Raw genomic sequence first — 25,429 nt, forward strand, 5'->3', positions numbered from 1 at the left:
AATTATCTTAAGAAAGGCAGACATCAGTTGCTTTGAAACTCTGCATAGTGGTTCAGGTCTTTCAAGGGTAATTTCTAATAACAAGTAATAACAGGGGAGAACACTGCCGAAGTATAAAGGAAATTGTGAAATGTGGTTTATGGTTATTGATGTAATGTTAAATGTTGTTAGCAAAGTCTATCTAGTAGAAAAACTACTGATATTAGAAAAATTGGTGCTATTACAGCCACAAAATGGACAAATGAAGATGGACTTTGATCATTTAACATTTGTCCTCTGAGTGTTTATATAGGTATGCAGAAACAGTTCCTAGCATTGGCAGTGTTGCAGTTAACCCTTGTCAGTGCTTTGCGTTAGCGCTCCTTAATTGTGAAAGATGAAGTTCCAAGTGTAATCGATTTTTGTCTGCACTGACAAGCCATAAGAATCCAGGTTTTCTTCACTCTATCAGTAGTACTAACACATTCTTGGTGCAGTGGAGTGGAAGTTTGAGCTTGCAGACTGTAGGATGTCCACTGTGCTTTTTGGTGGAAAAATAAATAACCTTCAGTTGAGTTAGTTCAGTCCTGGTTTGTTAAGCTGTGGTGGCTGCTGTACTCGGAAGCCTGCTGGCTGTATCAGGGATGGCCAGCTGTTAGCATAGGGTCCAAATTTGCTTTTAAAACAGATTCCTCTATTGTTTCGTGCAGTGTTTTTGTTTTTTTTTTCCTTCTGACCCTTTGTAATGCCTAAATATAGTCAGTACTTTTCTTTGGGGATTTTCTCTGGGTTGCTGAGCAATAGGTGCATAGATGCAAAGTCAACTCTCACCCTGCAAGGTTTATTAGCTGGTGCTTATTACTGTGCCTCCAAACCAGTGATGCTTGCAGGTCCCAGCTGGGCTGAGGAGGCAGCACAGCTGCTCTCAAGCTCCATTCAGAATTAGTTTCCACCCAGAGCTGGTTCTGCACAGGGCAGACGTGCGTGTTGTGGTACTGCTCTGCCGTTCAGCTCTGGGTGTGTCACAGAGATGCTGCTTTTTGTGAGCTGCTCACACTGTCTTCTCACTGGGCTTTTTGCAGGAGGTGGGGGGAGCAAGAGGGAGCATAGGCACAATCACCGGGCCCTGGTTAGCTCTGCAGCACTGCTGAGCACTGGGCTGTGCTGGGCCTCAGGCAGGAGGAGGATTGGTTGAGGAGGTTCTGGTTCTGAGGTTCCTTGGTGTTAAGGGCAGTGGCTCTGAGCTGACTCTGCTTGGGTGGGTCCCAGGCTTTGTTGCAAGGGATAATACTGCTATAGCTCAGCTTGCCTTTGTCCTAGGTAATGGGAGTCTGTTTCTTTGTATTGATTCAGACTGCAAACAGTGGGCTGTGTAAAAGTGGGTCCCGAGTTGACTGAGTTATCCACTCTTGGGTACTGCAGCTGCTGTAACTCTTTTTCTTCTATGTTTGGAGAAAGCAAAACAAACTTTGCATTGTAGTGTCTCTTCTTCATCCCAGTAGACAGAGTTAGAAAAGAATTAATATCTTCTTAACAGTGGAGCATAGCATTCATTCCCATAGCTCTATAAAACTATCTGGTGTGAAATATGTACTTTAGCACATCTCCGATTAAATTAATCTGCTTCCAGTATACTCAAAAGCTTTTTTTTTATTAAAAAAAAAACAAAAGCAAACAAAAAAAAAAAAAAAAAAAAAAAAAAAAAAAACCCACAAAAAAACAACAAAACAAAACCAGCAAATCCTCAGATTTTCAGTGAAGTGTCTCCTAGTCCAGAGTTTGAGTCACGGGTAAAACTGTTTAAAGAAAAGATTTGTGGGGCTTGGAGTACTGATTTGTTAAAATTAAAGGCAGCTGGTGCCTCCCTTGTAGTCTCAGATGTTTGTGATTGAGGCTGGAGTGCAGATGCCCTTTGCCTGCATGAAGCACACCTCACCTGCTGGCCTTCATGAAATTTCTTATCAAGATGGTAAGGTTCCGAGTTGTCTCGTTGCCTGGAATAAGGACTCTGACACTTGCAGGGTAAGTGTGCTTATCTGGAAGGTCTGTGTGTTTGGGTAGATGTCCTTAAAGAGCCTGGCAAGTGATAGAACTGAGATTTTGTTTTGAGGATAAATACTGGAGAATTGCTTAGAGAGAAGAAAAGTTAAATGAGGTGTGTCAGCTTATAGAAGGGCTTACTGCACCGAATGATGACTTGATTTGGTGAAGAGGATTTAGGCACTGGGGGTGTGTTATTCAGTCTGGGTCTGCCCCCCAGCCCCACTGGGAAGGAGAAGAGCGGCAGCTCTGAGATGCATCCAGTCTAATCTCTGAGGTGCAGACGTCTTTTCCTGCTTCTGCATTTACCTGCTCAGTGTTTAGATAATGCCTGCAGCTGTTTTCCTTGTTTTCTTTCCTTATGGCAGCATTTCAAACTAAACTAGGTAAGTCTAATTTACTTGCCCTTTATTAGGACGTTGTAATTAGACATTAGATACCATAATTTCTTGTAGTGACTGTGACAAAAGCTTACACAAAGTAGACTAAAGCAACAAAGCCGTCTTATATCTGAACTATACCTTATGCTGTTAATTGAGTTTTCCTTTTTCTGTAAACTTCAAAGTTGGATTTTCCTTGTGTGCCCTGGTAAATTACTCCGGTGGCTAGGAGGATGCAAATCTTAAGTCTAGTATCAAATAACAGCTATTTGATCTAGCAGGAAAAAAAGCAATAGATGAAAAGAAGTTTGAAGTCTTTGTAATTTAGATTATGAGCAAGTTGTTGCTGATTTTTTTTGTTACGTATTTCAGAAGTCAGTTGTACTGAGTATAAGAACTCTATGTATGTTTATGTCGAGGGGAAAGGTTGGGCAGGACGGTGTTGTGACATTACAGAGCTTGTTTTAAAATGTGGGTACTGGAACTCTGGGCAAAGCTTCAGTGATAAGTGTGAAAGTGAGTGTGGTGCTGGTAGCTCTGCCCCTTCTTCTGTCACACATCCCTTCTGCCTTTTGCAGCATCCTGTGCTCACCTAGCGCTCAGCTTTCTTCTCTCTAGTAGCCAGGGTGGTCCCAGTGGTGGAAATAGACTGTGATATTCCTTCTTGTGTATATGCTATCTTAATTCTGGTCTGCCATATTGCATATTGAAATCAAATCACTGTTAGGAGGAATCTGTCGCTGTAAGCAGACCTTTATTACCTCTGAGCTTCTCAGTTGCTAATATTTGCAGATTTTTGCCATTAATTGCTTGGTCCAAGGCATGAGTACGGCAGAAGCAAGGTTAAGCCTAAAGCTAATCTGGGCTGCACACAAATAGAAGTACCTTCTTTCTCTTTCCCTAGTGGGCTCCTGTTTACCTTCTAATCCAATTAGTTGGGTGCACAAGTAAACATGTAACCCACTGGAATTTCAGATGATGCAGCTAAATGTTATGAGTATGTAACTCTGTGAAACTTGGGATTATGGTGGTGCTTGTGACAGAAATAGTGAGACTGTGCTTCATTATTTATTTGTTAAGTATTTGTATCATGGCAGTCAGAGGACTTCTGAATACAGAGAAAAAGAAGAATTGATTACTGTATGATCTGCTTCATTTTCAAATGAGTAATGTAAGAAACCTTAATAAATGAGCTCCAGAGTACTTCCTTTAATTTTCTCATTAGCTTCTGTGGCTATTGCAGGAGCTTCCAAAATGTGAAGCAAACGTGAAAATCTGTGCAGTGTTCCTGATAAATTTTGATTTTTCTGAATGCAATGGAATGTACAGGAGAGAAAGCAGGATATAAAGTCAAATGTTTCTATACTGAGGATCCTACTGAACTGTGCGAGTTGAGACTTGTTCTTTCTTCTCTACCAAACATGAGCTGATGATGTGTATTTATTTGAAATAATGCATAGGTTATGTTTCAAGTTAGTCTGCTTTAAGTTATTTGGATGAACTTCCCTTAAAGTAGTTCTTAGGAAGATGGAATTTAGTACTGCATTGGAATGTTTAAACATGCTCATTTTTTCCAAAGAAGCTGAAAAACCTATTGCACTTAACTGCTATTTAGTGCAGAGTGCTGTCCAAACTTTTGGAAAGGAAGCCAGAAACAGCAAGCCAGAATCTTTTAAAGAATATTCCATTCCATACATCTGAAAGCAGTTTATGAAAAATGTTGTTAGAAACCTCAGTGGCACCCTTCAGTTTAAAGAGATAGTAAAGTGACTCATGCTTTAAAAAAAAAAATCTCCAGTGCTTTTTGTCTCAGAATAGGAAAAGGGATTGACTCTGGATATAAAGTGCTGACCTTTATTGCGTTTGCATTAGCCAGAATTATTAACATTGTATTGTAGAGGCTGTGGCACATTTTTGGCAAGCTGGTACATTCCTCTCTTTCTCTGTAGCTTCCTCCCACTCAGGAGCTTTTGTCTCTCTCCATCTGCTTTTTGGAGACAGAAGTGCTGTATGCACGCCGACCTCTGAAACTGTAACTTGAGTTTGGGTTTGACGTAAAGCTAAATTGTTACCATAAATTCAGACTACAGGAATAGGCAGAATTAGAGAGCTCTGTTTTTGGATTTAAATGAAAATAAATATAGTTGGGTTGTGGGATCAGTCTCTAGGAAGTGAACTGCCCAGACCTTTGTAACCATTACCCAGCAGAGCTGAGAAACATTTGCTGAGCCAGTTAAGTGTTCTGCCTGGGGTGTGCGTACTGCTTTTCTCCGTCCAGAGAGGGTGATAGGAAAGATGGTGTTGAGATTTGTTTTACATATATTTATCTTTAAAAAAATATATACATATGTGTGATAGTGTTGCAAACCACTATGAGGCTCTTTTTTTAGCAAATAGGAACTTAGTCGATGTTATTAATAAAATATGTTAGTCTGTTGTATGAGGTTTTTGTGGAAGAACAGTGGAATCATCAGTTTGTTAATGTACGTTGTCCGTGGCTGTGTGCCATGAGCTTGTGTGCCACTTTGGAGGATTCTTGTTAGTGTTGTTGTATTCAGACCCCCAGTAATGAGGAACAAGGATGCTCTGCGTGCTGCAGACACAAGAGGTCTTGTGTGAGCAGCTTTGGAATTTTGTGTGTGGTTGTTTCTAAAACAGATAGTAGCTCTTCCCCTCTCCCTCTGTTTGTATGTAAACATATAGAGTAATTAAAAAGCTTGATTCATCTCGGGCTGCTTTTTATTTATATTTTGAAAGGTATGAGAAAAGTAAAGTTCTACTTTAAATAGATATTAAAGTGGTTTAGGACTAGTATTTTAGCAAGCATTTTGATAAAGCAAGAATGAATTTGTTTTTAAAGGCATTTCCCTATGGAGTTTAACTCAAGGCTGAGAAGTTGCATCCCTGGGTGAGAACTGAGAAATTGAGGGGGAAAACAAAAACCCCCAAAACCAAAAGAAATCAGCTGAATTTCCATTGCCTAATAGTCTAAAAATGGGACACCATCAGTAATATTAACTTATTCTCTGGAAATTTTATGTAGTGCTAAGAATAGAAGGTGGGTCTAATTCTCAGGAGAAAACAAAGCTTCCTCTCTGAAACAAGGAGAAGTGTTCTTGTTCTCTTATGCATGTTGCTGTTTGTTGGATTTTGTGTCTATGGTTGTACAGGACATAAAATAATTGTGTAATACATCCTCCAGTTCTTGAATCTGTGTGCACAGAGCAGCACTGAACCACAAGCAGTTACTTTCAAAATGAGTAAACTAGATACTTCTTAGGAAAATGGAGGAGAAAGATTGCATGCATCCCCATGGAGCAAGGTTTCTCTTAGTCATTGGAAGTTCTTGTCCATGAATGTCTTTATAATTGTAGCTATTATCCCTAATTACAAAACCTCTGGAGCACAAAACAGTAAGTTGATAAAGAAAGGTGTCTGGCAGCCTTCAGATGTACGTTTTTAAGTGATGGTAGGTTAAAAAAAAAAAAAAAAAGGAGAGTTGGAGTTGGTAAATGTTTTCTTAGACTGACTTGGAAGTTCAGTAACGCTTAAGTGGGGTTCAGCCCCAGTGGAGAAGTTTTGCATCCTGCTGGCTCTTGCTACTTGACAAAACTATTGGTGTAGCCAAAGGGTTTCAAATACTTAGCTATCACATAGCCCTTTTAGCTGTGTTAAATTCACACATTTAATGATACGTTAGCATTATGGCTTCTCCATCTAATCCATCGTCAAAGTCTGTGCTGACTAACCACTGTTTGCACTTTCTGCCTTTTGCATGCTTGGAGAAGCTATAGTGAATTTGAAGTCACTGGGTTTTCTTACAGAGGGGAGTAAACGTTTTTTTCACTTCAGTAAAGCTGGGTAAGGGAAGCTTTCCTTGGGCATGTCTTGCTTGCTTTTGTCCATGTGGGCAAACCAGTTTTTCTTGTTCAGTGGTAACCAACATAATGTGAAATGCACATATTTGCGTTGTAGCTCCTTCTTTTTATTTGCAGTCAGTGTCTTGGGGGGATTGTTGCAGTGTTATCCTTTCCAAGCTTATATCGGTCTTGACATTTCAAACTGTGAAACTAATGAAGCCAGCGTATGCTCGAGGAAGGCTAGCAAAAAATTCTAGTATCCAGCAGGCAAAGACCTGTTGTGCATACGGTTGTAGTACACTCATGTTTAATGTAACGTAGACAGGTGACCTTATGGGGACTTGAACTGTAACATTTAGAGCATTGTTCTGGTTGTACCAATTATTTCTGAAAGCACGATGTCTGTAAGCCCTCTGAGAAATTGGGCTGACATGGCTCCCTGTCAGTGCTCAGGAGAGCTGGGTTGAGCTTGTTGCTGACTTTCACATTGAAGACTGACCTATGGTATTTCTAGCCCTGGAGGGAGATTCCTTATTAAGGGTGTATTTCTTTTCCTTATATAGACAGATACTTTCAAGACAGAATAAGAAACTATTGGTACAGCCATCAGCCATTGAGCTCAGTTCTGGTTTTGGAAATACTGAAAAACAGATAGCAGCAGAAGGATTCCCCAAACTGAAGGTCCTTGGATTTTTCCTCACACCCATCCAGCGTAAAGAAATTGTACAGCACATTTTATTGTTTTTGTCGATGATTGTCAGCAGTGGCCATTAAGTAGGGTGAGATCTGATAACTGATGTGGAGATTTTCTCTGGGAAAGAGATGTGAACCATTTCATAGAATTACAGCACAGAAAAGATCATTTATGTTAGTTGGTCAGGCCTTTGCAGTTTTGTAAGCTAAGTGCTGTTTCTTTAGATGTCCAAGCAGGACTGGGTGGAGCTGCTGGTGACTGTCTCAGCAGTGTCTGTCCCATGGATCACTGGCAAAACAAACAAACTGTTCTGCTTCACTGTGCTTAAGCCTTTTCTAAATGGGTGTTTTGGTAAGGAACTACTGCAACTCCAGCAGGGCTGTGTATCTGCTTAACTGCTGAGTGCTGCTAGCTTCTGGAGGAAAAGAGATTTTGTCTATGAATCTTTTAAATAAAGTGCTTCTTGTTAGTGAATAGCGCTTTTTCCTTCGATGTGAGTGGAACAAGCTTTTAGTGGTACAAATGAATCTGCTTTCTGTGCTCAAATGCCTGCTTTAGCCATAGGAAGTACTGGCCCTTGGGATCCATAGTCACATTTCAAGTCAGATTTTTCAAACGCTTCATCAGAACGGTGTTGATATGAACACGGTTTTGAGTGTGCTGGTCATTAGGTGGGCTTCAGATGTTCTTGGTTTCATGTTAGTAACTGGATTGTCACTTCTTGTATCAGGTAATGTTTATGCTTTTTGAATGCATGATAACAAATGGGATTGGTGCAAATCTCTTCATTTACTTTAAGTGATATTAATTTATATTGGACCTCATTTTTCTTCTTTACTTGTCTGTTTTTGGTATCTAAGTTGAATATGAGCTGAAAGAAATTGTGCAGATATGATGCATTTTCACTGGTAAAAATATTTGCTCAAGCATAACTTAATGCGTTCACTAGCACGCTCAAGCAGGCACAGAAGATCACTAAATTGTTTCTGAGGGCACCACTCCAACCTTTCTTCATCTGGCGTGCTACTTTTGTTCATCTGGTTGTGGAAATTAGTTGAAAGATGGAACAGCTGCGTGCTGGCTGTTTCAGTTTTAGTGTGGTTTAGGGTCAAACACAAATAGCAGTACTTAAGTTGGAAATAGGGAGGACTGCACTGAACTGATTATAATTGTAAATACATTTGAGTTTTACCTAGAGCTTGAGCCAAGATGGTTGCTTGTTTTGGAACAGAGTTAATTAAAGTTCTTTTCAAAGGCTTTTTTGGTTAACTTGTTAAATCTGTTTGGGAGATGCTTATTTGTAGGAAACCAGTTAAAGATGCACTGTTCTTTCTCTATTTTTTTTTCCTTGCATTTTTTGTTGCTGTCTCTATTGGCCTTTAAATTCCTTTTGCCTTTAACAAAGACCACAAGACTCACAGTTAAAGGATTGTCCAAGAGAGCAGTAGCAGTTTGGCACAGCATGTACCTGCTTATAGGAAGAAGTTGAGCCGTAGAGAGAAACATGCATATTGTGTTGATTACTGAAAGTCATGTGCACTTGGTAGATGGGTTACTTGTGAGCTTGAGAGAGGAAAGCTTTTGGTGTGGGGTACTATAGCTACTCTGAGAATTAGCTTCTGATACATGGTGCTTCCTATTAGCTTCTGTCAGAGGCTTGCTGAAAATCCAACTACTTTTATTGTCTTCTAAACAACGCAGCTAAATGTAGTTGACAAATGCTGATGGATGGCTAAAATATATCTGGATATTTTTTGGCCTACTTATGAGGTTCAAAATTTATTTCAAGAGACTAAAATTTGGGAATAGGTTATTTTCTATTAATTGTAATGGTGTTCACATTTTTAACTGTCTTGACAGATATCAACCGGTTAATATCAGCTATCCTGTGCATTGCTGAAGCTCTCACTGCTGTTGTTTGCTCACAACTCCTTGGCTGAATGACCTTATCCTAAATCAGGGGTCACAAGCTGTCTTAAAACTGCTCCTAGCACCCTTTAAATGCAAGTGCAACATTTGCTACCCTCTGGCATAGAAGCTGGCTTCTGCTTATGCATATTAGTAGTTTGATCATTTGCTCTTTACAGTCAGAGCTCTTTAATGCATACTGTCCAGATCTAGTGGGCTGCTTGTGTTATTTGTTCCAACATTACACCTCCTGACAAGTGTGATGATGCTGTGCCCTAGAAACGTGGAGCAGGCTGTAAGGTATGAGCTGATGGTGATATATGTTGGATGACAGTAGCTAAGATGAAAGAGCTGTGTGTTCTGAAATATCAACATATGTGACCATGGGGATGCATCGTTTCAGTTTCCGGAAAGTAAGAATTCATCACAGTTATCAACAGGGAAGTTGTGCTGCTGTTGAGCTGACAGCTGTCTCCCTGTCTGATCACATTCATTCCAGTGTGTATTGCAGCTGTCAATCAGGCTCTCTATTTTTGACTGCAGGAGCAAACTTAGCCATCATTAGGCAAGAGTCTTGTGTTGTAATGTTAAACAGGAGAGAGAGTCAATTTGCACTTAATTCTAAACAGTTGGTTAAGGATTCCTTGCTTTGTATTGCATTTAAAAGGTCAGTGAACCAATTAAAGAGGTTTTCAGAAGAAATATCATTTCCTCGATTTTGTTCTTTTTGAATCTGAATTTAGCTGCCCCTCCCACTTGTGCATGTGGGAGGAATGGTAGTGATGTGGAAAAGGTGTGGTTGGCAATAACTTTGGACCTCCATGTTCAGGTAACTGTTGTGTTGTTGCAGATTATTGAATGGAAAGAAGTCTGACTCATGTTGAGTAATGTCATATTGCCACCTCCTGCTAGGAGATCTGTGGACAGATGATAAAGGGATGCTTTCTGGGGCTGAGGATGCTAGAGCAAAACTTGTTTTTGTGCTTCCATCACACTGTCCTAATTACACATCTGACTTAAGCTTCTTGCAGATCATCAGTTGCATGTTCGTGCACTTTGGTCAGAGTAACTTAATACTTCATTACATCCTCAGAAAAAACCAAACAAGTACTTCTGCAGCTCTTTTCCTGTCCTCTTGTCAAGGATGCGTATAGTGTGGTTGGAAGAGCCAAATGCATTGATGCTTTGGCATACAAGGGCTGCTCCGGAAATGTCTCATATTTTGTTACGTTGGCCCAGTATGTCAGAGGCAGCTGTGGGTGGTATGGCAGTAGAGGTTGAACCCTCCCACAAATATTCCATTACATTTTGTTGCTGTGTGACAGATGGGACCTCCACTGGTGCAGCATCAAATAAGGTATTGTGCTCTTTGTATCTGTTGTAGTTTCCATGGAAACAAATAGGGGGCATTACTTTTGGAGTGACCTACATAAGGAAGGCAACCCTAAGCAATAGTTAACATAAAATTGAAACTAGTGCACAAGATAGTAAGACTATATTATGTTAGTGCCTGGAGGCATCCATTTAGATGAAATGTGAGGTGAAATAATCCTCTTCAAACCAAGCAGTCAGTCAGTTGCAGATCAGAGGAGGTCACTGAAGTAGAGTGAAAGTACTTGTATATCCAGAGGACCATACATGCACTTAGGCTTAGACTTAGATTTACTTAATGTGAAAGTATTCTAAAACATGCATGGCAGTCTAACGTTACGTTTCTTTTCCAAAATATTCTGAGGTCACACAAGGAAGAGCCTTAGGTAGTGATTTTGAAATGTATTTGAGCTAGCAGTGCTGCTGATAAAAGCAATTCTCTGTCAGCACACTTGAACTATGCCAGCACAGAGCTAATTTTTAGCTGGACAGTGTTCCTTTTCATTTCTACTGTGCAGCCACACAAATGGCACAGCTGCTACTACGTAAAAGAATTGGTACAGGTAGAAATTAACAGCAGGAATGAAAAATGAGTACTGTTTTTCCAAAGGCAAGCTTAATTTAGAGATATGTTATACTGCAGTCACTTTTGGAGAACAGAGTTGGGTGAACGTTTACATCCCAACTTTGTTCCACTGAATGTTTAATAACCAAGGAAGAGCAGAGTGCCAGCAATCATGTCTTCACCTCCTAGATCGGATTGCAAAGTTTTTTTATTATTCATAATTTTATGCTAGCAGTTCATTTGTTTAAGTATTTAAAAGAGTCCTGTAGAATGCAAATTCCTTGCTTGCTATTCTTCTTGCTGAAGTAGCATCAGAATTGTCTCTTTTACCAGATTCCTGGAGCAGAATTTAAAATTATACTGGGTCATTAATTGCTTTTATTCATTTCTGAATCAGTGCTATAAAACTCTAATGTTCTGCAGACCCCTGACTGATGTAGGGGAAGTATGAAGATGCTGTCCAGGTACGCTGAGATAGGGCTAGGAAAGTCAGAGCCCACTATGCTGAGTCTGGAACACTAATTACACCAAGAAGGGCTGATACAAGTGTATGAGCAGTCAAAGCAAGACCGAGGGAAATGTAGGATGTACTTAATACCTTTTTGTCTTGGTCTTTACTGCTAAGATTTGCCTTCAGGAGTCTCAGGCCTCTGGTAATGGGAAAGCCTAGAGCAGTGAAGACAGCCTTGGTAAAGAAGGATTGGGTAGAGAGGTTTTAAATAAAAGTCCATGGAACCTGGACCTAGAGTGCTGAGATAGTTGTCTGGTGTCATTGCAAACCTATTCTTGACTACCTTTGGAACATTATGGCAATTGGTTAAGATTTCTGAGGTCTGGAAAAAAGCAAATGTTAGTCTTCTTTTCAAGAAAGAAAGAGGGTTATTTATTTATTTATTTATTTTCAAGAGATAATTTGGAGGCTTACTGATTGATTGGCCTCCCTTTGCTTGAGCAGGTGTGGTGGGACCTCTGGAGATTGTCGGGTCCCTTCCAATGTAAACCATTCTGTGATCTGTGGGAAAGTGGTGGAAGGAGGTCCTCTGGAAACAGTTTCCAATGTATTAACATCTAGGAGGTGATTAAGAGTAGTCAGCATGGGTTTATGAAGGGGGAATTGTGCTTGGCCAGCCTTGCGATGACTAAGTTGTACACATGGAGAGAACAGCTAATACTCTGATTTTAACGTTGACTTGTGATATTTTCTGTCATAATGCCCTTGTTAATAAACTGCTGAAGTAGAGGCTAGGTAAGTGGTGAGGTAGATTGCAAGCGGACTGAGCTGCTGTGCTCAGGGAGTTACAACAGTTGGTGTTGAGGTCTGGGACTACTGGTGTTACTCTAGGGGTTGCTCATAGAGCGTGGGCTGTTGAACATCCTTAGTAATGGTCTAAGCAGTGGGACAGAATGCACCCTCAGCAAGTTTGCAGATAATGCAAAATTCGGTGGAATGGATGACACAACAGATGGTTGTCTTGCCATTCAGAAGGACCTTGACAGGCTGAAGGAATGGGTTGACAGGAGGCTTATGTTCATTAAGCCTTGACAAGCAAATCTATTAGCAGGTGCCTGCATACCAGCACTGTCATCCCCGTACTTCACTGTTCTTACCATTGCCTGCTGTTGGCAGGCTCCTTGTGCTCAGACTTGGACAATATAGAGCCATTTAAACAGAGCGACTAGGCTAAAAATATGCAAAACTGTTTGTAGAGAGCTATCAAAGTCGTAAAGATAACAAGATAAAAGTGATAACAAAGCATTTATTTAAGGATATTTTGAAGTGTTGAAGAAATAATTTTCTCAGTTCTAAATAATTATTCAAGTGAAACTTGATGCTTAAGTTCAATAAATGAAGGAATGTGAGAGTACCCAGGAAGTCCATCTTATGTAAAGATTTACAAGCTGAAAATGTTACAGGGGTGCTGCTGTCTGGCTCTGTGTTGCTGAACCCGCAGTATATTTAGCTGTCTTGCTACAGTAAGCCCTGCTGCCACGAGCTTTGTGTAGTTTTTAAATTACTCTTTTGTGAAAATGAAATACTTTTTCAAACGTGTTTAAGTTTTCAGAACTAGTGCTGCTACTCTGTGTTTTTGTTTAAGCACATCATTTTGAGATGTTCACAACGTCTTGGTTTGTCATTCTCATCTTTAGAAATGTTTTAGCTGGAGCTAACAATTGTAAGAAAAGTTGATTATGAAAAGACAAAGCATTTAAGTGTGACAACAAAGAGAAAGCCAAATCATTTGTGAATAAGAAAATAGCTGTAACAGAACTATTGGTATTTATGTAAAGCGTCTCATAAGTGACTGTATTAAGCAGTTGATAGAAGAAATGGCAAGCCAGTGGAAGGTTTTGAGGAAGGTGAGCTGGATTGATTGTCATGCTGAACTTGCGTAGTAACAAAAGATTGTGTGAGTTCTGGGAGGTTTTTGTGAATGGTAAGATTTGATTGTGACCACACTTCAAGGAATAAGTTCTGTTGCATCAGTGTTGAGCCAGATCTGAGAAGCAGATCTAATAGTTCACAAGCTTCCAGAGGAAAAAAATGGAATAGCAATGAATGATGCTCGAAAAGTCCAATGTATTGTGTCTCTCCTGGTTTGTTATGTATCTTCATCACAATCTGAGAGTGTGACATCATTCCATTGCTTTGTTCTGTAAGGAGCAGTGTTACGTGACTGGAAAAACATCACAAACCTCTAATTCTAGGCATGGAGACTCATCAACATAGTAAAGTCAAAATAACAGTACCAGAAATACAGCTTGCCTTACATGTTTAGGCACAAAGAAATGTGAACTCGCTGCCACCAGTACTTGAAGGTGTTTATCTATACCCAGAACACCTTTGTGGGCTTTGCGGATATCTTTTTACTTATGGCTGCCTGGCAGATTTATTACGGGTGAGAGTGGATTTTAATGGTGCATCAGTGTTAAACATCCACTTGTATTCAATTAGGTAACGAAGTTGCGCAGTGTGGTGGGTTTATATGAGAAGGCAGAAGCAAGGCCTGCTGCAGATTTAACAAAACAATTATACTTCCATCAGCATGTTGGATGTTAAAATAATGTTCCCTGGACTCTGTAGATTCTAAGGCACTGTTTTACAGCCACATTTAAAGGCACTTCTCAAGCTAATTTAAAACCTGAACTTCTGAAGACTTGAGTATACTGCAGCATTTTCTGTTGACAAATAGTGTATATGCACTTAAGTGTCCACACGAGTCATACTGCAGTCAATTGCAATCAGTTTGGCAATTTCTTAGATAATCCTTGTTTGGAGGAATGTGTGAATGGAAAGAGGTTCTTGTTTTAATCCTAGTAATGCAAGCTGGAATGTGTGCTGTCTGCTGGATTGTTATTTGAAGTGGATGCCAGAAATTCTTACGATAAAATCGGCGATAATCATTCTGCCAATTTAAGGAGATGTCAGTTCCACCCAAAAAGCTTGTAGGAAACAATCTGGCGAGCTTGATCCAAGATGAGGCTGCGTGTTGGTCCTGGAGCACCTCTCACTTAACCAGAGTTTGGTTATGTGGATGTCAGAAGGCAGTCTGACTGTGTGACCTTCATTTTGTTGGTTGTTTTTTTTATGTGAAATTGATCTTTGAATGTTGAGATGCTTTTGGCAAGGAATTGATGAGAAAAATATTTATACAGTTGCAGCTGTATGGTTCTTACTCACAAAGGTACTTGATTCCAGATGGTCCAGATCCAAGCAGGAATTAAATAGGGTTGATTTTATTATTAAGAGCATTGCAGTCAGTTAGCTCCCTGTCACGGAGTTGACCAGATCAATCTACGTCTGTGACGGGGCAACAGGCCTCTGCCCTCCACCCCCACTCCTGTCCCACAAAAATGGGAAGGAAGGAGAGGAGGAAGAGAACAGTGGCAACAATCTATGGAGGAAAACTTATCTTGTATTCTGGTATTATAGTAAAATAACACAATATAATACAATTTAATTGAAATTGAGATTAATAAATCAGACAAGATGAGAGAGTTTCCGGGACTGAGTCAAACCTGAAAAGCTTGGAACAGCCAGGAAAGCACCTCCAGCACCCACTGCAAGGCAGCAAGAGAGCACCCCCCCCACAAGGAAGGGCCAGATCCCGTGACTGCTGTAATGTACAGGGATAGGTAGCTGGGATTGGGGCAGTGACACTTTAATGCCCTGTACACTACATGATGTTTTGATGTGGAATACTGAAACCCAAAAAACAAAGAACATAGAACCGTGACACTCCCCGGTACATGCAGCAGAGTGGCTGCTGGGTACTTTGCTGAACATTCTGAAGGTATAGTGTAGTTAACTATATCTAAAGAGATTTTCTTTTTTTTTTCCATTTAAAATAGGAATAATTATGGTAGTGCCGTGTCAACCCCATAGCATCACATCACAAGTGGGTCAGCAGTCCAGGAGGTTATAAAAATTGAATGGAAGGTTTTTGATAAACTTCGTTCAACCTGAAATTGGTCCTAAATTTTGCCCTGATTTTGCTGAGTATGGTTTAAACTGAACCCTAAGTGCAGTGAGAGCAAAACAGTTTTCTAACAAGAAGAGGTGACTTTTTTGTTGCTACCAGTTTGCTAGCTGGTAGCTAATGTAGTGGCTTATACTTTTAACTGCATTTTCTGAACACTTCATGTATCAATCTTTTTCTGTATATCAACCTTTTATTACTGTTGACGGAAGCATTTGTGAATGTAGCGATTTTGGTTCCTGAAAAAGAGATCTTTAATCCTGCTTTTCTTTATAGTAAAGAGTATATATTTTGAGAAATTTAACTGGAATCTGTAAATATTGGCATCTGATTTATTCAGTCTAGTTTATGTGATTTGTTATTGTCTGAAAAGCACAGTATATAAGTGTATAACTTCACAATCTGAATGAGGCTGAATCAGGCTTTAATATAAGCAAGCTCAAGTTTGACTTGGTAAATTGTCTCTGTGTTTTGCTGTCATTTCCACAGTGTTCTTTGTTATCTGATAAAATGATAATCTGTCTCTCAAAAATTCATTGCTGTTATTTTAATCTGAGTTGAGAACAAAGAAAATGAGTTCTATTAAATTCATTAAGAAGTTTGATCAGGAAAAAATATAGACCACTTGCGGTCTCATCTACTGGCTTTTTTCCTTCCCCATCTCAGTTTCAAATGCAGCCATCTAGAAATGCAAACGGATTGCTGACACTTGATAATTGAACTAAATACAAGAGCAGGCTCATCCAACCGTCTCATTCAAGTAAACATTTTCAAGGGCTTAGCACTAAAACAAATCCCACTGAATGAGGCTTTTATGTGGTTTTCAGTAGAAGTTTTCCTAAGAGATGATTGTTATGTTGCATGTTTCTCAGTGCTGTCCATTTGCACAAACTTTGAGGAAAAACACAGAGATCAGTGCTCCTCCATCTTGGGGAGAAATGTTAACTAAATATCAAGGTTAAAAATTAAAAGAAAAATAAGAAATTAAAAACACATTAAAAGTCTGTGTAACATAGGTGATCAAGTAGTTGGTGCAAGTTTTTTGTCAAGTGTATACTTGAGAAAATAAAATTTTGACCAGTAAAACAGTAATTTTATTTAGGGGTAGGAACTGGTGAAGCTCACTTAGGAGCTCTGCACTTTGTTACTGATTTGCTGAGCAGCTTTTTCTCCCTGGACTTGGTGCCAGTCCTCAGGAACAGGGAAAATGAGCCTACTTGTTCGTTATGTTGTTATCAACTCCAGACAGGTTTGGGGACCTGGTCCTGAAAACAGACAAAACCCTTAAAAGATAAAAGCATCAGACATCGCATCTTTCTTAGTCAAAAGAATGCAGTTTTCTTAGAGAACAGACCTGGGTTATATTCTGGTAAATTCGAACTTTCTATATTGGAAGAAATAGCAAATATTTTGTTCTGGCAAGCCACTTTCAGGAAACGTGTTATTTCAAAACAGAGTGGATATTAGGAATGAAAGCCTTCACACAAGAACATCTCCTATGGAGCTTAACAAATTCACTGCTGCTAGTTTCTTGGAGCTCACGTGTTCACTGGGTTTTCTGAAATGGGCTGTACTTCACTGGAAAAGCTTCCATGTTCTTGGGCAATAATTTTTATAGATACATATTTTGAAAGCTAAATAAGTAACAAGTAAAACTGCATTTATTATCCTTATCTCCAAATTTGAGTGCTTGTTACTGCTTTCCTGACAGGATGTTTTGAAGGACAGTGTGTACCTCCCTTTGGGTCAAGGCAGGACAGGGAACGGATCTTCATCCTTAAGAACTGGGGCCATTTTAAACAATGATGCACCTTTGATATGTGCTTGCCTGAAGGGGAGAGCGGTATCAGCTAGGACACTTCCTCATATAGTTGTTTACTCAAAAACACGTCACTCTGAAGGCCTCAAATCTTTACAAAGTCCATGTTGCAATCTGGAACGTGTGCAGAGCTGTAATTTGTGAAAGCTTGATTTCTTGCAGACCTTTGTACAAGTCAGTTTCAAACTCTGCCCTTGCTTTACAGCTGTAGTTTAGCAGGTTGATTTACACAGACGTTTTAGAAGTAGCAAGATTAATGTTGATTTTTTTTTTTTTCCCAATTACAGCTAGCATCTCTCACGTCTACATAGATTACTAGTAAACAACCTCATAGTGGAATCAGAGGTTTTGTGTATTTTGCTTTTAAAGATAATATTTTCTGCTGAAACTCTTATTACAAATTTACTGCTGCTGAGCACTTCCTGTCTTTTATCTTCATGGAGGTGTGCATTGGTGCTAGGCAGGCAGTGCTGCTGGATTACGTGGATTACTGCTGTTTATTGCATCAGTCTCTCAGTTTGAAGGAGTGTTGGTAGTTTAATTTCAGTGACATGGATGTAGCATTTCAAGAACTACTGGACACGGGGAATGCAGGCAGTAAGTATTGTGCCAGCTGATGAACGTCAGATGTATTTGTTCACACATCTGCATGCTACTTTCTGAAACAACAGTTGAATGGGTTTTCCTGCATGTAGCATTCTGCTTTGGGGATGTTAGATTTGAAAATCTGTCCTGAAACTGCTTTCCAAAAAGGCTGGATCCCATTTTGCCTATGGCATACATTTCAGATAGTGAGAAGGAGTCATCTTTGTGAATTAAAATGAAATAGCAAAGCTTTGTGAGGAATTGTTGTGCTGTGTTTTTTTTCCCCCTTCAAAATCTGTATGTAAATCTGAGAGCTGATTACAATTCAAAGAGCTGTAAGAATATCCAGTAGTATTTTGATAAGTGTTTAGCTCTTTTGGGTGCAGTGTTGTGGTTGAATATCTGTTTTCATAAGAGGTTTTTCTTGGGGAGGGGGAAAGGACCTGCTGTGCTCAGAAAGACAATTGTGTCCTTTGAAGCATAAAATCATTGATCTAAAGCTATCAACTTCCTTCAAAGCAGAAGTTTTAAGTATTGATGCTTACCAGGAATTTAGGATTTAATTGAATTACTGACTATTAGAAAGCTGTGTGTAGCCTAAGCTGAATTTATAGAATTGTAATAGAAAATTGATGGGAAATTTGATAATGGCTAGTAAATTCAGCAGGGATTGTTATGAATTTGCAAGTAATTCTAAGTAAGTTAGAAACACTTTTGGTGCTCTCATGGCTGCTGTAAAGCAAATCTTTAAGCTTTCAAGGGATGTGGGAGTAGGACAACAGAGGGAGCCCTGGGTGGTGGGGCATGTAGTGATCAGAATTGCTTTTAATATTTGCAGCATAATGGTGTGTTGGCTGCTGGGATGGAAACTTTCTATGAATGCTTTTAGGGAGGTGGGGGAGGTGGGTTATAATTGTGACTTTCCTGCTGAGTTTTTAATTCTGGTTTTTGTAGAAATGAAGAGGATAATTGTTCACAACTGAGCCTTTCTGAATGTAACTGTGATGTTGTCTTTCACCTGCTGGATTGATACCATTTCAATTTTTATTTTTTATTTTAGCTAGGTGTTGCTTTCTAATCTCTACCATTTTTAATGGAAAGAAGAGCTAAGAAGAAATAAAATTTCTTGTCCTCTGAGTGAGTGTGGGGGCCGTTTACTCTGCACCTGATTGCATGGTTGCTGAGGTGATTGGCAGCAGCAGGGCAGAGTGTGCTGTACTGAGGTGTGAGGGCTTCGTGCAGCCTCTGCTGCCAGCTCTGAGGCTCTGAAGACCTTTGTCATCACTATGATGAACAGACAGTCCCAGTTCAAATTCCTCTTTAAGCCATAATCCTAAGTATGATAGCAATTGGGTTGATTTAGTTCAGGCAGCTTTGTGACATATGGGTGAAGGAAGAGAGATAATGTTGTGAAAGCTCAGCATTATTCTCCAGTGCAACTGGAGGTTACAAGTGAAGTGAGGTGCTGGTCCCAATGTGCCTTTCATTGTTAGTGTGAAGATTTGATTTTATACTTTGTTTACCTCAAGTCTGGCGTGAAATTCTTTTATCCAGCATTTGCCTATAGGATATACAGATACTTCACTACGAGTGAGTGTGTTCAACGCATAGTGCTTCGATATATGTTTAAATATTAATTGATGGCGGGGGTGGGTATTTCCTGGTATCTAATAGTGGTTTAGAAGAGTTAGTCAGCAGTGGTCAGGAAATACCAACTCCAGATCAGACCGAGTTCACTTATCTTAAAAATGTTCTAAAGGTATTTCAGTGTCCATCTAAATGTGGTATGTTGACAGGGACGTTATGTGCCTAATGGCATCTTGTTTTGGTGTGTCATTAAAGAATAGGTACTGGAATGTGCACTGTGTGTTAAGTGTTTGTTGTCTTGGTATCATTGCCTCCATCTCCCCAGCTCTTGGGAAGCTGTCCCACTGTGTTGCCTAAAATCTTACTTGACTTCTGTAAGTGGAAGAGTTGATTTTTGTATTGTCAAGTTAAAGAATACTTGCTAACATTCCCTGTGCTCGGCTAATGCAGTTGAAGTGTATATGTAAGTAACACAGTACATTTCAGTGCAAGTTTAAAAATGTCTTTTCAGGTTGATCAGGTTCCTTCCCCTGTGCCCATGGCAGTAATCATTGTGTGAATCTAATGGGAACCTTTTTTTCTCCTTGAGAGACTTATGAATTGTTTTATTCCTAAATGACCTTTATGGTATTATGCATATATTATATAAACTTCTTCAGTTATAGATTAATCTTGTGCTTGTATGTATTTGTGTGCTATTGACAGAAAGTTAAAGCACTGATATCAGAGAAAAAAATGTTGTTCTCTCCCCCTCCCTCCTTGTATCTGAATTGAAGGAGGTACATTTTGCTTCTTATACTCTCCTAATGTAGGTAGAATGCCTTTTAGATTTGCACTAGTTTTTCACAGAAGCTTGTCAATTTTTATTTTTAAGGTGGATTACCAGTCTTTTGATATGGTTAAGCAGATGCCATGATGAACTTCAGATGTCTATTTAAGAGATCTTGAAAGATAAAATACCAGGAAGGCTGAGTAATTTTTCCTTTTTAATCTCATTCATCCTGCTTAGCTCTGTTTAGATAAAGATGTGCCTCCTCCTTGCAGGAAAGGGTGCAGAGATGATAAAGCCTTCTGTACCAGCCAGTAAAGTGAACTGGTCAAATGAACCAGATGTGAAATATACAGTAGGTGGCTAGTGAACTTAATAGCTGTGGATATAAAATCAAAGCCAACCCCCCAACTCACCTCAACCCAAACTGTTAGTGATCCACTGTGAATGGTGTCTTGTTACTGTATAGCTTTACAGCATTTTTCTGTGCAGGTTTTTTGATATTGAGAACATTTTTAAAGGGCCTGAAATTTCAGATGCTGTTTATCATGTAATATAATGCTATTTAAAAGCACTTCCAAATTTTTATGTATGAGTATAAATTCATTATTTACTCTTCTGCAGATAAGTGTTCAGAATTTGGAACCTATAAAATGTTTTTTGTTGGAGAAAAAAAAAAAAACAAAACAGTGGCAAAAAACCTCATTGTTCAGTGCAAGACCTCAATACCTCATCTTGTTTTTAAAGATCCTTACAAAAGATTAGCTTTGATACAGTTACAAGGTAAAATCAGTTGTTCATTTATGGCTATGCTGTTCTGCTGCTGTGGGTCTACATAATACCTTTATGTGAGAGGTAATCCAGGGAAGCGCTCTTGTCCAAAAATATTGCGTATGCAATTGAAAAGGAATGGGATATTTTGCAAAAAAACATACATAGGAAAGGGAGCTGTGTGATGTGTCCTTTCTCTGTGTTTGCAGTGTGTTTGTCAGTAAGGGTGAAGCATATTTTTGAGGGATGGTAGCAGTATTTTTGCTTCCTGAAGTAGCATGAGCTGCTGCATGGCTGTCCTAGCTCTTCTGCTCTTCTTGATGAAGTGGGCTCTTTACAGCAGGGTGGGTGCTCTAATCTTCAGGTAGGTATGCCGCAGTGTTCCAGCTCATCCAGGGTATCTGTGTGCTATTACTTGTCTCTAAACCCGACAGTCTTTTGGGCTTTTGTTAGGAATCTGCGCTGATCACAATCGAGCAGCTCATGGAGGTCTTGTATGTTCATACAGGGGTCAACTCCTGTGCTTGCAATCCACTGTACGGGCCTTAGCATGCGTCTGGCATAATAAAATGAGTTCAAGAAACTGAACAAAAATGCAGAGGTTGACTTATATTGAACAATCGTATGAGTTACTTTTAGAACTTATATCTGGCGTTAGAACAAGTCTTTGTAAATTCTGTGGACATTGCAGATTCTTTCCCAGAGATAACTTAGTTCAGGTACTTGCTCCAGCTTGCTCCAGTCTTTGCTGTTTAGGAAATATTTGTTGGAGGTTGGGACATGTGGGTATATGACAGAAGACACAATTGACTTTCGTAGTTTAGGATTGTTGTGAGAAATTTTGGGACTGCTCCTGACTTCTGCAGTTTTAATCTCTTTTCTGCCTTTTGATTTCTTTCCTTTTCAGTGCTGGTGCTTTTTTTTTTTTTTTTTTTTTTTTCCCTTCTGGCTCTAATCTTGTGGAGATAAATGTACATTGGGACCTAAATGTACATTGGGACCTATTAAGTATTGTGCTGTGCTGGAGTAGGCTGAAGCATCTTGCTGTTTGGGTTTATAGGCCTGATTAGTATGCTCAGATATCCTTTCTTCTGTAGAGTTGTTTTTGTAGGTGTGTGCTGAACAATAAGGTAGTTTTATCAGTGCAACAAAGCTGGATATTGCAGATGAAAGGATTTTTGAGTAACACTTGATTTATAGAACTAAGCATATTGTTTTGTGAGAGCTTATTTGAAGTGTTTTGCTGTGTGTGTTGCTCTGCTTCTTGCCAGTTGTTTTCAGGTTTGTTTTTTTTTTTTTTAGGTTATCAGCAAATGCAGCTGGAGCTTACTAAATCTCGCTCATGACTCAAAGACGTGGGAAATGAGATGCTGTGGTGTAGAGAAGCTGGTAGCTTGCAGTGGCCTCTTCTGCTGATGTCATGATTGTTGCATTGCAGAAAAGGTGTGGTGGCACCGAAGGCTTTGCGTAGGTTGTAGTGCTCAAGAACTGTTGTTGCCTGCTAAAATCCACTGGTTTTCGTTCTCCATCACAGAAGAACAGAGTTTATGAGCATGTGTACTGCAAAACAAAAAAACATGGATATAATGTAATATATTGTTAATGTTGTACAGACAGTATAAATGCTTCTTTTGGTGGTATGTTGTGAATGGCTGTTGCTGTAAGCTGTGCTAGTTCTCTTGGCGTGGGATGGCTACTGCTTCTGGTAGACATCCTCATGGATTGCAATTGTAACAGTGTCTTAGAAAATGTTTGCTTGTGAGTCGGGTCTTAGAACTGATGTAAATGCTACCAAAACCTAGGTAAAAGCAAACAGCTCATGACTGCTTTGGTTTGCATGTATCGTGGTATCTTGGAGGTGTGAGATAGGCTGCAGCTAGTCATAGCTGGCAGCACAGTCATTGTAGCTATTATTTTGACCTGAGGTCACGTCCAGCTTGTTTAGGCTTCCCAGAACTATTTCAGGGAACCTGACCCAGAAAGAGGACTGGGAAGGCCCTTCCTGTTATGTGCAGCTTCTGTGCACCTAGCATGAGGGGATGTGGGTGGCGTAGGGAATGCAGAGGGAGTGTCTCAGGCTGTCCGGCACAGTGTGTCATGGCTGTGTTCTCGCATTTTGCTCTAGCTGTTTCTTTGCTACGAGTGTTGAGGATTATATTACCTGCTTTTATTTGTGTGTAGTGCAACCAGCCAAGTCTGTTTGGCGAATAATCATTGGAGTTCTTACAACAGCAGACAAACACTTTTCACATGGTAAGTTAAGTACTACAGAAACCAATGACTGAATTTCATAGATAAAAGTGAGAGTTCATAGGAGGTTTTTCTTCTCAAATCCTGGGTTTTCTGGATTCAAATCATGAAGATACTTGCTAGCCCTTCTGACTGATACTTGCTAGCCCTTCTGACTGAATTACTTACAACTGTGTACTCTGTTCAGCTGTCTTTGACCACTTGAGCATTGCCGAACTAAGTTTGTGAATGTCTCCTTCATTCCTGAAAAACTGGATGACCTATTTTGTGGGAGTTCTAAAGTTAGATTCTGTGGAAGATTGGTTGTATGTGAATTTCTGGGCATTCTGGAGAAGTTTATTCCTTATTTTAAATGGGCATCCTAGTGTAGCTGAGGGGCTTGGCTTTTTGTCTGAAAATATCTCTACTGAAAACTAAATTCAGTGAGATCGTTAAATAATATTTATAATTTTATTCTTAGTGGGAATCTTTAACCACTTGCAGTGTAGTCAATCAGTTTCTAAGTACTGATACACTGAAGCAGTTTGAGTCTTTGAAATAAATGAATTCTTTGTCTTCTAATGTTATATTTAGTAGGGCAGTTGGAACGTTTGTCCAGTCAGAAAACTTTGGCTTGGATTTGGACCATCACAGAATATATTTGTTACACTAATCCGTAATTCTCTCCATATTCCAAATCCATTTCTTTGTGATGTCTGTCACTAATTAACCTCTTTAAACCTGTTTAAGGTTCCACTTTGCGACAGCTGTGCTGTCTGTGATGTAGTTTTGCTCTTGTTTTGTCTGTATTTCTGTAGATTTTTCTTCTCAGGCTGAGGAGATAAGTCACTAATACACATGTTGGCTGCTCCCATAATCCATGGTTAATCTATATTCTAGGAATTTTAAAAGATTGTTTCCTTTCTCCCCCATTCTCAAAACAATTATATGAAGGAGAGCTGGAGCCAAAGGATCTGATCCTGGAAAATAAGATCGCTCAGATCTTTTTGAATGTTTTGCTTTATTAGACAAATAAGGTGGAATTGCTTTATCTGCTCAACAGTGGTGTTCAAATCAAGTTTTAACTCATGCTGTTTGAAAACCTTTGAAGATTAAGCTCAGTTGTTTTGGAAATTGACCTGTAGATGTTCATTTTAATAAAATGCATGGACTTAGATTACTAACTTGATAAAGCACTCAATCTATATTGAGATTTTATTTTTTTTTTTACTGCAGAAGCAGGATGGGAATGAGGTGGGGCAGCTGCTGCATTTACAGCCGCCCTGTGGCACAGAAAGCATGGAACTGCTGTTTGCAGCAGATGCAGGTTTGTAGCACAAAGAGCTGAGGGCAGACTGCTGGTGCTCCATAGCCTCAACAGCGTTGTCAAGCATATCCTTGTGCCTTGTCTTACACGGCAGCCTGCTACCAGTTCATGTGGTTTTCTGTTGTTTTTTATATTTTTTTTCCCTTTCCACAAATACTATTTATGTCTGGCAAAGACGAATTCAGCAACAGGGCAGCATGCATCAATATGTGATACGTGGGGAAATATGCCTGCAGGCCAAGCCCCAGATTTCTGTTGCAGCCTTGTCTAGCTAATGGGTGGCTCTGTTTTGGGTTCTGAGCATGCAGACCTAAAAGTAGGCTGCTTCCCATATCTCCTCTTTTCCTTGGTTTTATATTGCTCAAAATTTATGTACAATTATCAGCTGGCTCTCTTGCGTATGACTCCAATGTCCTGTGTCTACAGAACCAGGTGTTTATAGCAGGTTGACTGAAGTAGATGGCTCCAATGGTGAGAAACTGAGTGCATGCTGTGATTTCTCTTGTGTCTACGTCAGTGAGCAACTGTGGAGTTTTGGCATGTGTTGCATTCCTGGGTGTGGTTGTAGCACAATGCAGGATAGCCTTGGTTATCTTGGCTTTATTACAGCAGCTCATCAAAGCTCAGAGGTTCACGCTATAGGCTCTGGAAAACTACGAAGAGCCTTTCATTCCTGACTGAAATTTTGGTGACCTTTATCTTTAGTTTTTTTTTTTTTTGGTAAGATTTGAGAGAGAGAAGTTACATGAGTAGTAGGAAACACCTCACTGCGGTTTGTTTTCTTTTAAATATCATTGTGGGTAGGAAAAAATGGTCTTGGACATAGTTGTGGTTGTTTTTCAGCTTCCAGGTTTAGAATCCTAGCCATGCTGTTTTCTCTGGTGTGGATTCAGGATTGAGGAGGCTTCATTTTATAATATTAGGATGTATAGTCTACTTTCAGTCACTGTGTATGTTGAACCTTGAGAAACTTCTGAATTGTAGATTTACTGTCCGGCGTAGAACTGAGCTGTGAGTTAAGATTGAACGCAGGACTAGATATGAGAGAGAAAATGAGGAGTGAGCAT

At 39.6% G+C, this 25,429-nt stretch overlaps 1 protein-coding gene across 14 annotated transcripts in view; it reads left to right on the top strand.

The window, feature by feature from the left end:
- NUMB (NUMB endocytic adaptor protein) overlaps positions 1-25,429 on the top strand; it is a 92,036-nt gene that overhangs the window by 15,670 nt on the left and 50,937 nt on the right. Inside the window, exon 1 of one of the 14 annotated variants that reach the window (XM_048950166.1) lies at positions 1,885-2,001. The exons of 10 other annotated variants lie outside the window; for them this stretch is intronic. The gene's annotated coding sequence lies outside the window, so the exon portion shown is untranslated. Of the gene's footprint in view, positions 1-1,884; positions 2,002-2,384; positions 2,406-17,285; positions 17,692-22,927; positions 23,060-25,429 lie in introns of those variants that run through there. 3 more of the 14 variants (XM_048950169.1, XM_048950167.1, XM_048950168.1) reach the window with 3 other exon arrangements.

Source organism: Lagopus muta, chromosome 6 (genome assembly GCF_023343835.1).
Source record: "Lagopus muta isolate bLagMut1 chromosome 6, bLagMut1 primary, whole genome shotgun sequence".
NCBI classification, from domain to species: domain Eukaryota; kingdom Metazoa; phylum Chordata; class Aves; order Galliformes; family Phasianidae; genus Lagopus; species Lagopus muta.